The sequence below is a fragment of the Ammospiza caudacuta genome, chromosome 8 (genome assembly GCF_027887145.1).
Source record: "Ammospiza caudacuta isolate bAmmCau1 chromosome 8, bAmmCau1.pri, whole genome shotgun sequence".
NCBI lineage: Eukaryota > Metazoa > Chordata > Aves > Passeriformes > Passerellidae > Ammospiza > Ammospiza caudacuta.
The window spans coordinates 37,708,858-37,723,715 of record NC_080600.1 but is presented as its reverse complement, the minus strand read 5'-3'; the positions used below and the strand labels follow the sequence as shown (position 1 = coordinate 37,723,715).

Below are 14,858 nucleotides of genomic sequence, written 5' to 3'. Positions count from 1 at the left end.
TTACTCAAGGAGTGAGAACAACTTAGGAAAAAGCAAATTCTAGTAAAAGATGATCCTAGAGTATTGAGGTAGCCATTGATTCCTTTAACTACAGTCCTTAAATTAATGCTTAGTGAAGCAAAAAACATCCCCCAAGCTACCAAGTATCTTATTTCCCTCTGGAAAGCACATTAGCACACATTTCAAAAACCTGTACTTCTAATTTTCTGTGCACTAGATAATTGTGTTTCACAAGAAAGGGGAAAAAATGTTACCAGTAGAAGCTCTGGCCTATCTCCATAATGTGAAATAAGAACCACTGAGATTGTATTCAGCCACAGACTGATTTTTGACATCTACAGAAAACATTGCTGTTTAATAAATGAAAACCAAAGTATTGCTTCTGCAGTTAGAGCAAACAAGTGAGTGATGGCTCATGGTAAACCAAGGAGTGAATATATTACAAAGACTAAAGATCACTTACTTGGCTTTGTCACGTGCTTTATCAATGCAATTTCTGTCCTTCCACCTCCAGTTGCTCCTACTACTATTTTCATTCACTCTGACATCTAAAAACTGGGTGTGTAACCCTTTCAAGAACCTTCCCATTTTCACCACAATCTTACTTTGTTGTGAACAAAAATTAAAGCAAATTAAGTGATTGTAAGTTTAGTCTCAAGATGAAAAATTCACGCACACCTAATGAACACACCATGTCCAGTTTTGCACTAATATCTTGATATTAACTTTTTCTGAACTGCAGTTTAAATTCTGACTGTTCCAGACCTTCTGTTTTATACAGTCTCATCTAAATGCCAGGCATTAGATAAGCAGAAAATTAAGCTACTCAGAGGTTGGAGTTTAAGGTCATCCTCACTGTCTGAAAGCAAAAGCTGTAATATGCTCTCACCCAAGAGGTTCATTATGCTTTGGTTTTTTAATGAAAAAGCAACTGTTTGAACACAAAATAATATCCATTAAAAACTTCTCCATAAGTGACCCCATAACTGGACTGACACCACAGGCCAGGCATATGTAGGTGCCACATGCTGAACAGGAATTCTTTAAAACCACAGATCTGCCTTAGAACCAACAGTCAGAACAAACTGGTGTTATTTCACTTGATCTATTTTTTCTGGTTTTTTCCCAATATTTTTTCCCCCATAAGAAAATCTGTCACATGTAACAGGGGATGGGAAGGCTGAGGGGGTGTGAACAGTACTTTTTAGTACAGACACTATCAAGCAACCAAGAAAACAAAGGGTTTGTCTATTCCAGCAAAAAATGGCCAGTAGTTTTGTGAACACAAAAATGAGAATAGAGAACTGTAAGAACCTGTTTACACTAAACCAGGGCTGTTTTCTGCAAAGGGACAGCAGAAATACAAGTTCCCAAAATTAAAGCCTACCCCCGGAATAACAAAAACCCAAACAATAAGACTTCACTCGTGTTTACAAAATTCCATGTTTGGGTAGCACAACTTGTGTTATCATCCCAAAAATTCCAAACAATTAGAGCATGGGAACAGGGCTTCAGTGCCAGGTGCCTAAAAGCAAGGCAAGAGGAGACTTCAGCTGAAATCACAGTGAGCAATTCAGTTGTAATCCCACATTTCAATTCCAATCCTTAAGTACCTCACAGGCAAAAGACTAAAGAACACTGGTTTAAACAAGGGAGATGTGAGAGTCTCAACAAATCTGTATTTTCAAATGAAGTTGGACTAGAGCTCGTCAATTTACCAGAAGTCTTTATTCTCCTCTGGAATTGTGAATCTGAAAATCACCAGGTCAAGTGGGACACGAGGAAAGGCAGATTTCCTCAGAGCAGGCATGTCTTACCTTCCACCCACAGAGGGACTGACAGGAACTGCAGCCTTGGCTGCCCAGCAGGATCTGAACACACAGGGCAGAGGGGAGCTTTTCCCTTGCTTCATGACAACACAGGGGATTTGGAAGGAGCAGTATTTGTAATGTTGGTTTTCAACTCATTTTTGTCTCTGGGGAAAACAAGATCCGGCTTATCAGTCTTCCTCCTCAGTTTTGTTCTAAAAGTAAATCTTCTGAAATAAACATGTTCAACTCAAAGCAGTGAGTGCTGCAGTTGAAACTCGTGTTAGCTGTGGCATTGACACTTCCAAGGACTTTGTTAACACCACCCTTACTCCTGCCCCAAACTTGGCTAATGTCAAATTCATAAGCAAAATCTTTTTAAATCCAAAAGTGCTTAAGGTTAAACAAGATCTGACTTTTAATGTAAATTCAACAGGGGGTAGGAGAAAGGAGGGCAAGGAGAGAGATGGGAGGAGAGAGAGGGGGAGCTCCTAAGAACACCAGGAGTCAACATGGGATTTGTTTTACTTTCTTGCATATCTCTACAGTCAAGCATCTCCACTCAGAGGACACAATGGCATCATCAGACCCCAAAGGGACTTTAAACAAAACTAGCATCATGTTTAATTATCTACGACTAGGTAGGAAAAAAAATTTAAGACAATAATTTTCAATTAATGTTACATAAAAGGAAATAATTATTTTTTACACAGTTAGGGCTGGGGCCTGGAGTCATCACTTGAGCTGCAGCATGCAATAATACAGATTGGCTAGTGGGCTTTGCTAGATAAACAAAAGCTTTTTCATAGATGCAACACTAATTTTCAGAATGTTGCTAGGGCAACAGCAGACTGTAACAAGAATTTCTGAATAATGAGCAGGTGGCAATATACAAAGATCTTCGATTCCTGACTGAATTATTTATATGTAATCCAGAATAATGAGATTTTGAAAAGCAGTAGCCTTATTCCAGCACCACAAATACAATATATACTTGTCTAGAATATTTATTAAAATTCTAGATATGCATCTCTTTTTTGCTTTAACATGCTATGTAAGGCAAGATCACTAGTCTCACACCTCTGGCATAAAGAAGTAAAAGCAGTTATTTTGCATAAAATACACAATTTTAAAAATTAGATTTTTTACTTCAAAACTAAATCTAACTTTCTACCCAAGATTCTCCTTGTACAGATTCAATAATTCCAGAGGGACAGGAAAAAATCTTGGCAACTATGAAGTTAGGACCAGACTAACAGAAGAGAACTGGAAATGCTTTATCCATCATGCCCATCCACAGCAGGAGTTTTGCCAGATGTAAAATGTCATGCAAGGAAGCCTAATGGGCAGTCTAGAGTCTATCACTTGAAAAGCAATGGCAGCAAGATTTGGCAAAATTTTTGTTAATTTAAAACTTCCAACTCCGCTAAGTCATTATATTATTAACCACTACTAACAAATTCCATCACCTGGATTTCCAAGTTTCTGATTAGTTGGTCAGCAAAGGTTTGGGTATCTGGACATGGCCAGCTGTAACATTATTCTATTACTGAATGACAGATAATAACCATTTTCACTTACTCTAAGACTGAACTGTTTCTCCCCGTGAGTTCCCTGAGACACTGTAATATACACAAAAATCACAAACCTGGTCTGCCTTTGGGGCTTTTTGTCACAGATCTCTGTTTTAAATATCAAAAAAACAGTAAGATTTGTAGTTATTTTCAGTTAAGTTCCCAGTTTTCAGAGATTAACAGAGTCTGTGTATTAAGATATAAACTCACAACTGTATATGAATGCTCATATATACATGTTCATATATAGACATAATAAACTACAGAGCTCTTTTACAAGCAGCTGACATTACCAGAAAAACTTCCTAAACACAGTAAAATATGGATAACCTAATCATTTGATATAATTTTGATTAATACTCTCAATTCTCCATGAAGGCCCTCATGAGAAAGACATTGAGGTATGGGTGTGTGCCCAGAGAAGGAGCAGAGCTGGGAAGGGTCTGGAGCACCAGTCCAGGCAGGTTTAGGATGGATATTAGGAAAAATTTCTTCATGGGAAGTGTCAAGCATGGAACAGGCTGCCTGGGGAAGTGGCAGAGTCACCATCTCTGGAGGGAGACTCTTTAAAAGACATGCAGGCAGATGTGGCACCTGAGGCCATGGTTTAATGGTGTGCTTGGCAGTGCTGAGGGAAGGGTTGGACTCTATGATCTTAGAGGTCTTTTCCAATCTAAATGATTCCATGATTCTGTTATGTACTGCATGAGATTGTTTCAGTTTATCTCATCTTCTGATGTGAGGACAAGGCCTGGAACAAGTTACATGTTAAATTGTGCTGTCATCATGTGACAGCAAGTCACATGTTAAATTGTGTGCCAGACCTGGACATCCCACAGACACCTAGAACAAGGTTTTACACTAAGTTCATCCAGTGAAATCTCACTGTATGACACCTGGTCAAGCTTTACCAGCAAAGGCTTCCATGCCAGCAAGGCTTCTTGAATGAGGCTACAGCTGAAGCAATTCCAGCAGAATGTCCAGTGGAGGCAGCTGAACTCACAGAAGATTAAAGTACTGGATTCTTACAGCTGGTCCTCTGCATTGTTTATAAAGGAGCTTCTGTCCCCCCCAGCAGCTTCGTTCTAACAGGTTTAACAGCCAGGGCTGAGCAGCTCCCTGCATTGCAGCTGAATCCTGTAAATTCCTCTGCTCCACTTTGTGGTCAGAGGGAGGTAAGAACACAATTGCCTCACTAATGTGATGCCTCATGGAACAGCTGCTTAAGCATCATCTTAGATCTCAAAACTGAGGATCCTGGCAGCAAGGCAAAGTACAATAAAATGAGCATCTTGTTATGTCCTTATGAACACTTCTGAAAATACATCATCATCATCATCAGATCAGCAGCCTAATTGCCTGGACCCAGGCAAAAGGGAGACAGAGAGCTGATTCCTCCTTTCCCCGACTGAAAAAACCAGGCAGCAGCACATTGTGCCACCATGGCACTCATGCCTTGCAAAGACATTTCATCTAAGCAGCCAGCAGGGTGGGCAGCAAGAAGCAGTGCTGGCATTTACACTGAGTGCCAGATTTTGTCAGGACAGGCTCCTTTCTCATGGCATGGCCACTGAAACAAGAAACTTACCTGAACCAAACACTGCATCTCTCCTTAGAGGGGACAGGGGAAAGAAAACCTAACTTAATGAAGATCTGGTTTACAGTATGATGGAATTTTCTTTATTAAAAACAGTATAAACATAGGACTAGTACTGCCACTACTAAGTTTATATTCTGAAGGATTTTTCTAACTCAGAATTTAGATGAGAAATTAATACAGTACATTAGAACTTAGCAAATTTCTTTGAGAAATTTTCTTGAAAGCTGTTTTTTTTGGACAAGTATAAAGGCATGAGGAAATTAAAAAATAAGCACCATTGTTCAAGAATACTTCAAAGGTTACATGTCCAAGAAGGAGACAGGAGAAAAATACTCACCATCAAAATACAAATTCCAAATGCACTGTTCCCAAGCTGGACACAGGCACTAACACCCAGTTCTGAGAACAGAGGGGTTTTGAAAGCTTAAAAAGACAGGAAAGAAAATCTTTCTGAAGGTCAGATTTTTCACATTTGTATTATGCTTTGCCTAGCACACTCTGGAAGGGTGAGCAGACCAGAAGGGCCACAGCCATTCTCTGTGGGACCAAAGATGGGGTAAGGAAGGGAGAAGGTTTCAAGAGAGAGCCATTTTAACACTGCTCAACTACTGAATAACATCCCAAAGAATCTTATTCATGTAGTCAGAATATTTAAGCAAAGGATTATTAATTATTACTAGAGCATCTATTAATAATTATTAGAATCCTGCATTTCTCTGACCAAAAGGCTTTGCTTTACAGGCAATTCAGAACAGGGACTTTGACATAGTCTTAGGCTCCAACAATCCAGGGATTGAGGATAATCAGGCAGTCCTTGACAGATCATTTCCTTATAAAGATACACAACATACAGTTCTGTTAGAATTCATTGACATGTTTTAATGTATATTATGTAGTATTTAACAACATTATGTGTGTAAAGAATCATCTGAAAATTACCTATGGGACTTGCTCTCCCCAAGGCACAGGGAAAAGGAGCTGGGAAGGGAAGAAAGACCTTTAATATGAATAACCACAAATTCAGCTGGAAGAATAAATGCAGAGGAAGGAAAAAAAAAAAACCAAAACAACCAAACAAAACTCAAAAACAGACATAAATAAAATCCACTCCGAAATATACTGACCAACCAAAAAGTAAGCCTTGGAAGTCAGAAACAAGTTCCACCCTGAGTCAGAACTTTCTAACAAAAGATTCATTACCCATACAAACAGAAAAAGTACAATACACCAAAAACCCACTACAGCACATCTGAAACCGAATTGGAAAGAGAACATTCAAAGGAAAAATAAGATTCAGAAAGTAATGCTGGAGACACCATACCCACTAACTACAGAAAATGAGATGCCTCTCATCAGATCACCAGGCCCAAAGAAGAGATTTTTCTCAACAGTACCAAATACATGATGGTATCATTTGGCATTGGAAAAAAAGCACTGAACTAAATATGAGGAAAAAATAACTATGCCTGGCTTCTAAACAAGTTTTAAAGGAAAGAATGAATTAAAGGCACCAAAGTCAATGGAAAATGAGTTGACAGAAAAACATTGTAGCAGAGATTGTGCCAAACAGCTCCATTTAATAAATAGCTCCTAGGAAAAATAAATGCAGGAGGCCTAATCTATTTAAATTACATGTAGTATTACAGAGGAAACTGATAAAGCAGAGACAATAAAGATTAAGAAAATTCAAATTTTAAAGATGTAACTACCATTCAATTTATTCTCAGAAAAGCTACAGAAATGCCATTCTTTATCATTTCCTTATATGGAAAATGGTATTTGCACTGATAAAAACTTGTATGGAAAACTTAATTTCATGTGGCTGCAGCAGATAACAGATAGATAGAAGAGCTACTTAATCTAGAGAAAAACTTTACCACAAACCCATGTGTCTGCAAGCTTTCCACAGTCAGCAAAGCTGGAGGCCAGTAGATATCACAACCAGATTTTACAACTGCTGTTCAGCATGCAAGAAGATAACCAGCAATTTAATTAACATGAAATAAAGTTTGACACAGTTATAAAAGCATTATTTCCTGTAAGAAGAAGGGACTGGACTGAATGACCCAGAGTCTGTCCTTCAGCCCTCAGGCACATTCAAGCAGTGCACAATGCAATGAGCTGCATCCTTCCCACAAACATTCCATTATTTTACTGATAATTACTGCTATTTAATACCAAGGTACCTGAGTGGCTGAGTTTCAGTGGCAAACAACTGGAATAGTTTTTAATCAGACTTTACTTTCAGAATCCTGTTAAGAAGCCTTCTTAGGATAAAGAATTTTTCCTTAAGATTGAAAGGATCTGGAAAAAGTCCACTTACTAGTACTTTATTTCCAAAGATTCTAAAGAATAATTTACAGTCAATTTTATGTCCTCCTATGTTTTATATAGGAGTCTGTCTCATAACATCAAACATATGTGAGAACCCATGTTCCTTATAGAAGCCATGCCTGCATCTAAGCTATGGATGTCAAACATCTTTCAGGAGTTTTAGAGTCACCACTACAAGGAGGTAACTGCAGACATGAATAAAATAATGACACAGAAAGCAAGTCCTGATTCTGCAAACAGCAGAGTCCCAAGGTTAATAAGTTATGAGCAGGATTAGAGCTGAGCCTGCCCACGTCATGCACCAGGACTTTCCTACTGTTCATATCAGGAGCAGTCAGTTCATCACACACACCCCAGGCTGGGCAGGTGTGACAGGGCTGCAGGACACTCTGCTGCCCTTCTGCAGCATGCACACACCAAACATTCACAGGGACAACAAAGAACCCCAGCAGACCCCTGGGATGTCAAGCCACACACTTTAGAATCATCACCACTGATCTAAACCATGCCTGAATTCACACATTGCCTGACCAGAGCTGAAAAACCTTCAAGGTTTCCCATCCCCAAGTATTCCCTGGCTTAAAAGTAATCTACATTTCATACTGGAAAAGAGGACAAGAAAAAGAGTTACTGAAAGAATATTTACACATCTATAATTCTTGATCTTTATGGAATGTTACAATTTTAAGCTTTCACACTGCTATGGACCAAGGAAGACAGACACAAACCCAGTTTTTAACACTGTCTAATATTTCAAGAGAAAAGGCCAGATAAAAAAGCTGATTGTGTTCTGAGTTGGGACAGCTTCCACTACAATTTCGATATGCAGATCTTAATAAGGACTACTGCTCTTTGTGCTTTTCAGATCAAACTTTGCAGTGTCAGGAAATACAAGGTTATGTAGCAATTAATGGCATGTCATCGTGGTCAATGATGAACAGGCAACTGTTGGAATATCATACATTGCATGAACTGAGTTAGCCCAGTAACACCATTTATTCTTTTCATATTACTGCTTTAAGGATTTAGTCTAATAGTACCATTTGAAGCTCAGAAATCTTCCTCAGAACATGGTATGATTTATTCTTCTGTATTTAATTCATTACTTGATAAGCTCAGTCTGGACTCAGTTCCTTCTCCCAGCAACAGAAATGTTCACATAAAAACAAGTGTTCCTCTCCAGAAGCCAATATTTGAAACCAGAGCAGTACAAAACATCCCCACATGAAGTATTAGGATGAACATCATAACATTTTTATAAGTTAACACAACAGTTTGTGTGGAAGATTCATATCCTTTTGTTAGCCCACAAGTCTAAGCAGACTGCAGCAGCTTCCATAAAATCACTTAACAGCTTTCCAAGCACTGGGAGTCCTTTCCCTCCTCCAATCCACACCTCAGGGATGACATCTCAGAGCACTACTGGCACTGCTTTGTGCTACAGCTTTAAACCCTTGAAAGAGCAGTTTATTTTTCCATGAAAATAATGCAATGTGCTACCAAACTAGCAGCTAGAAGCCTTTTTAGAGATTAAGTGCAATGAAAATGCAGAAAAGATCACTTTGATGTGCTTGAAACGAAGAAGAAACCACAACACCTAAACTAAGAGACTAATAACGTGTCATCTTCATTACAAGTAATAATTAAGGACTCATTACAGTCAATTCTAGTAGTAAAAACAATATCAGTGGATACTTTGAGTATCTAATTGTCATTTTACCAATTTCTGCCACTAAAACATATGCAATGACCACTAAAAGAAGAAAATAATTCAGTTTCCCTTGGTTTTCCCTTAGAAACCATTAGGCAGAAGTTCTTGTTCAGAAATAGTCTGACTTCCCAAGTGGAAGAAGGATAAGGAGCCATGAGCTGAAAAAGGCAAAGCAGGTTTTAGTGAGTCTGAGTACTGCCAGTGTGTGTAACTCTGCTAACCAACCTGAGGGGAGACACAAACTGGTGAAGGCTCAGTTCTTGCTTTAAGCTAAGGAATAGATGGAGTGGATTACAAAAGAAAGGGAGAAAAGGATTCTAATCCTAGCAGCAAGTTGTGCTCTTTTTAAACACCTACAGAGCACACTGAACCTGAAATGGAGCTCTTCGTCCAAAAGACTGAGGGATTAACAATGCTTTAAAGGAAAAAGGCTTTTTTCTGTACCTTCTGTTGAAATGCTTCAAATCACGCTGTGATAACATGGACAGGAATTCTCCACAAACTGATTTACTCATTTTGCTACTGCCTCATTAGGGTACAAAAACTCAGCATTTGATCTAAGCCAGCAATTTTCCAATGCCTCTCAAAACTCCTGCTGTATCTCCACAAGAACACCAAATTCTTCCCAGCTCACTTAGAACATGAAAACAGATGGAAATCTGTCTGTGGATCCAGCACTGGTCAATGATGCAGCAGCTCCCAGCTTCTCAGCACCAGCAGGAGGTTGTGCTGCCCAAAGCTGTGACAGCAGAAAGGACTGTGAGAACACTCCTCAATCTGCTGCTGGCAGAGCACTCGAATTAGTGTGAACTTCACTCACCAGCTGCACACCAACAGCCTTTTCCAGACTCAGCTGCACTAAAGAAGTCACTGATCTCACTTCCAGTCACCATTTCCTCCATCTGCCAGTAAAACTGCTCCTCCAAGTCTCCCAGTGGATGCTTCAATTTGATAGAATAAGAGACCTACATCTTACACAGATAACAGTGCAGGAAGTGCTCCCAGCACCAGCTCATTCAGCAGAGCAGAGGAGGTGGCAGAGGGCAGGAACAAAAAGCCAAGGATATGGCACCACCATGGCCTCCTTCACAGCAGCAGGTACTGCATCTATTTATGTCTTGCTTCACTTAACATAAATTAAAATGCTTTAGTTGGATACCTACAGCAAAGTATCACACCTCACTTGGCTGAGAACAATTCTCTCAACGACTGTGGCAGGTTAAGTGCTAACCAATTATACAGAACATTTTCTAGAAAAGTACAAAACTTAGGACTGGATTTTTGCTAGACCAAATCCAGCAATGGTATATTTTATCTTTATGTATTTTAGAGATTATTTTTTGACTCAGAGATGAAAGCTACCCAAAACTATACTTCCAAAAAGAAGCAGCAACTCTGCTATGCTATGTAGTCACAGCTTTAAAGATATTTATGGCATTTGTCCTGACAAGCTTTAGCCTTCAGACAATTCTATGCTCTACTGGACAAAGATCCTTCATACACGGCAGTACACACTTGCTAACAAACCTGAGGAGGGGGCAGAAAAGTTAAGAGTGCTAAATAAGGGACAGAATTCCATTTTATACACAAATTCAAGTTACAGATTAAAGAATAATAAGAGCTGATGTTGGGAAGGAGAGTAAAGAACAAAAACTCAGCAGATGAAAAAAGACAGGGGAACAATGTAGTATATAAATGTTTATGCAGAAACCAATGGCTGCTTAGAGGTAATGCCCCATTTCCTCACAGAGATCCAAGATAAGGAGGAGAAAAGAAACCCTGGAATAAGCATCCCACAGCCATCTCTACACTGCTTCAGCAATCTGGTTCTGAACATGCAACAACCAATATTTTTGGAAACATAATTCTATAGATTGGAGAGAAGTGCATATAAAAATGACACATTGACAGGATCCTCATAATACATGCATTAAACTGCAGGAGACTAACTTGTGCACAAGAGTAGCAGTGCAGGCTGTTCTGTAATTAAGGCTGCTGCCCTTCATAAATCTGTTTCCAGACATTATTTCCTCTAAAATACTTCTTCAACAAGTTATGAAATCAAAATAACATTATAGGCAGGCCCAAAGTGCCATTTTCCCAGCAATATTTAATCATCATCTGTTGCTGACTTACCATCTCCCAGAAAGAGCTTTCCAGCACCAAAATCTCCTGACATTGTTATACAGCAAATTCGTCCATACCTCCAAGAAAAGCCAAGGAGGGCACACCAAGAACACCCCAGCTTCAATGGGCTCCCATGAAAGATGCTGCCTATCACCACATTGAGGCACTCACATTGACTCTCCTAGCCTAAAGAATCCGGTGTGAATGCCCTCCTTATTCAGGTCTTGCACTGCCAACGACTCCTCTTTCCATCGCTGAAAGGCTCCACGTGGAATGCAGCGTTTAACAAACCCCCCTGGGTCATTCCTATGGCCTTTCCTAGGCGGGATGGACACGGGGAAATGCCACTAAAAGCCTGAGTGGCTCAACACCTCTGCAGCCCAGGGATGGCAGGATTACAGATATTCTCCCACTCCTATGGAAAGCTCCTTAGCTGTCACACCCATGAATCACAGCACCTCGTATTTACCGGCTACTGCTTAACTCGTATCTCTGAAATGAGAATTCGAGCACGCTGAAAAATTTCAGACGCCAATCACTTCAACTAACCAGGACATGCAAGGTGGTTCGTATTTTTATCCAGGTAGTAAAAGTTGGAGCATAGGCGTCTAGCTCACCGAATCTGAACCATGCTGTCAATATATTTAAAAGATTTTCATCAAATGGACTGTTTGCCACATTTTAGCCAATTCAAAGTTTACGTTGCTTCATTACCTACAACTCACAGAACGTGGTGTCAAAAGGCCGATTTTCCCTAAAGTGTCCAAAAAATGCAACTGTAGCAGTTACTTTTAAAGGTCTGGAGCTGAGCACCTTGAAACTTTAAACACAAAAACGTATTTAAAAAGATGTGGTTGCTACATCTCTCAGTCAAATTAACTCTGGGGAGAAGTAGGTTTGTGAAAGTGGTGATACAAAGACATGAAGTCGAATTAGCAGAGGCCACTGTAGCAAACTGACTTTCAATGGACAAACCCCAAAGCCAGGGATTTGCGTTGTACCAGAGCTGAGCCTGGAGCACTGGACCCAAAGCCTCCAGCTGGTTTGAAGCTGTTCACGGACAGACTTTCACCAAGCAATGCAGAATACAGACTGTGGTGTAAGGCAAATATACTGAAATAGGAGAAGAAATGAAAGCCAAAAAAGTTTAGTAGAAGAAAAAATGCAGAGGCAGAATTGTGTTTAAGATGAGAATGGTTCTACTACTCTGCTCTGTCCCCTCCACTCTTCCTTTATTCCTCTTAACAGACACACAAAATTAAAATACAAACAGACAACCACTGCAGCAGATGTAGTGGTTGACCCTCCCCAAATCTTTAATAAATAATTCTTGGAGCACTGCTGACAAACCTAACCCAGTACACTGCACACCCCTCAAAATTATTGATATTTAGTCAAATCTGGTTTTACTCACTAGAAAAGTACTAGTTGATCTTGACAGCAATTTACAGTTTTCTAAAATAAAGAGTGGTCAAGAAGTGCAGTTACAAGTACTACATTTTTGATCTTCCAAGAATTGAATGGACACAAGTCTTAACATTATTTTTGCCATTGGGACTTCGGTAAATTGAGAAACAATAAGTCACTTAATTTCTACAAAATACTGAAACCCTTGACATCACAGTACTTACTGCAAAACAAAGGCTTAGCATCAGGTGCATGCCCAGCCAATGGAAGACTGTAAAGAAAAATGTGTTTCCATTGCTATTTCTTTCTCCTGAATAGCAATTTATTTGAAAAAAAAAACATTTTGAAAAATAATCAGAACTTTATTTTACCTTTCATTTCAACAGTAAATAAATATTCCTAATTTAACATTCACAAGACATACTGCCCTGTAAAATTGCTGCTTAATATTCAGCCAAAGAGCATGTCTCAAATACATTACTCCTTGTGGAAGACAAGACATGAGAAGGCAACCCCATTAAAAATTGCAGGTTAACACCTCAGTGGAAAAAGGCCAGTGTCAGACACTGCAAGAGAAAAAACCCAACACGTTCCCTATTCTGCTTTGGGCACACAAGATCTCTTCGGTTTCAGGTCAGTGAGAAAGGAGCATCAAAATTTAAATTTAAAGACTATTAGCAAATCCACGCCAAGATAACAAACACTAAGGCAGGCTGTACTATGCGGCAATGCACCCTAAGCAAAGCGTGCATCACTCTTTTTGCTTTTTTTCCATCACCTCCTAATCCAGCTTTCTATAGGCATCACACAAATCCATCAACATGTAGGATGTGTGCAAATCTCTTCACGTGAATAACCTGAATAATTCTTAGACCCCATATAAGAAACAGCTATTCCTCACTTCTTGTACCTCGTTCCATCTTCCCCACAAAGTGAAACCCTTCTTCGGTGCTGAAAACTCATTTTAAAACGTTTTTAAAAGACATGGTAAAAACCAGGCCGTGACGTAGTTTGCTCTCAAGTCCACTTACACTTTACACTACAACATGGTAGATATACGCACATACAAAATTATCCAACATGCGGCAGAAATTTGAAGAAAATGGAAACATAATAGACGAAGAGCCCTGCGTCCCACTCCGGCCAGCCCTGGCTATATTAGGGAAGGGGAAGGGCCGGGCTGGCCCCGCCGGACCGTGACCCCCGGCCGGGCTGCACCCCCCGGCCCCACGGCCGCGCCCCCCCTCCCTCAGCGCTGCCCCCGCTCTGCGCACTGCGGGCGCGGCCCCCCCCTCCTCCCTCAGCGCACTGCGACCCCCGCCCGCCGGAGCGCCTTCCCCGGCGGCATGCCGGGCTCCTCACCGGGGCGGAGCGCTCCTTCCCGGGCTCGTTCCCGGGACGCCGCGCCCGGCGGGTGGCGGCTCCTCACACACGAGGGGCGCCGAACCCAGCGCCGAGCGCCGCTCGGGTTCCTCCTGCTGCTGCCGCGGCGGGGAGAGAGGCCCCGCCCCCGGACTGCCACACCAATGGCTGCGCGGAGCGCTACTGATTGACGGTCCCGCGGACCAATAAACGTCGCGGCGCCCTCCCCCCGGCGCTGCTGCGGAGTGGTGCCGCTCGGCGCTTACGCGAAACTGAACCCGCCCGGAAAGCGACGGCCAATCGGGGGGCACGGCCGCCTTGACAGACAACCATGAGCACCAGTAAGAGCGGCGCACCGGCACCGCAAGGCCCGCCCTCTGCGTGCAGCCCATGGCCGCGGGCAGATGGAGCGATCCCGCGGCTGTGGCAGTGCGGGATCTTAGTGGCCTCCGCTCCGTACCCCGGCCGCTTTCCTTTCACCCGCGCCTGAGCTGCTCCCCTGATCCCTGGCCTGTGGTGTACCCCGAGCAGAAGCTCCCTGGTTCCGCTCAGTCTCCGTGCCAGTGCTCCCGCAGCCGCACGGCCCCCGCACCCTGGTGGGGCAGGCTGGGATCTGTAGTCGCGACTTGTCCGCGCAACCTCTCGTTCTCCCGGCTCCTCACCCCGGCCTTCACCGTTCTGCCCAACCCCGAGAGCCGGCGGCACTGCCCCGTCCAGCCCGGCCCTTAGAGCGCCATCCTCGCCTCCCTCCGTCCCCAGCCCCGCTTCCCCCTTCCCGCCCCTCCGGCTCCCTCAGCCCGCTCGCTCTAGTGGATCAGGGACCGGCACAACGCACGGCCAGGGGGGAAGATGATTTTTATCTCGCTACTGAAGAAACGGGGCAAGGGGCGAGAAGGACGGGGAAGACAAAAAATAAGGAAAAAGCGGTGCCCGGG

At 42.0% G+C, this 14,858-nt stretch overlaps 1 protein-coding gene across 2 annotated transcripts in view; it reads right to left on the bottom strand.

Annotated features, from left to right (window-relative positions):
- Positions 1-14,060, bottom strand: part of R3HDM1 (R3H domain containing 1) — an 80,032-nt gene extending 65,972 nt beyond the window's left edge. For both annotated transcript variants that reach the window (XM_058809961.1, XM_058809962.1), the window contains exon 1: positions 13,924-14,060. The gene's annotated coding sequence lies outside the window, so the exon portion shown is untranslated. The remainder of the gene's footprint in view (positions 1-13,923) is intronic.
- Positions 14,061-14,858: the final 798 nt, after the last annotated feature.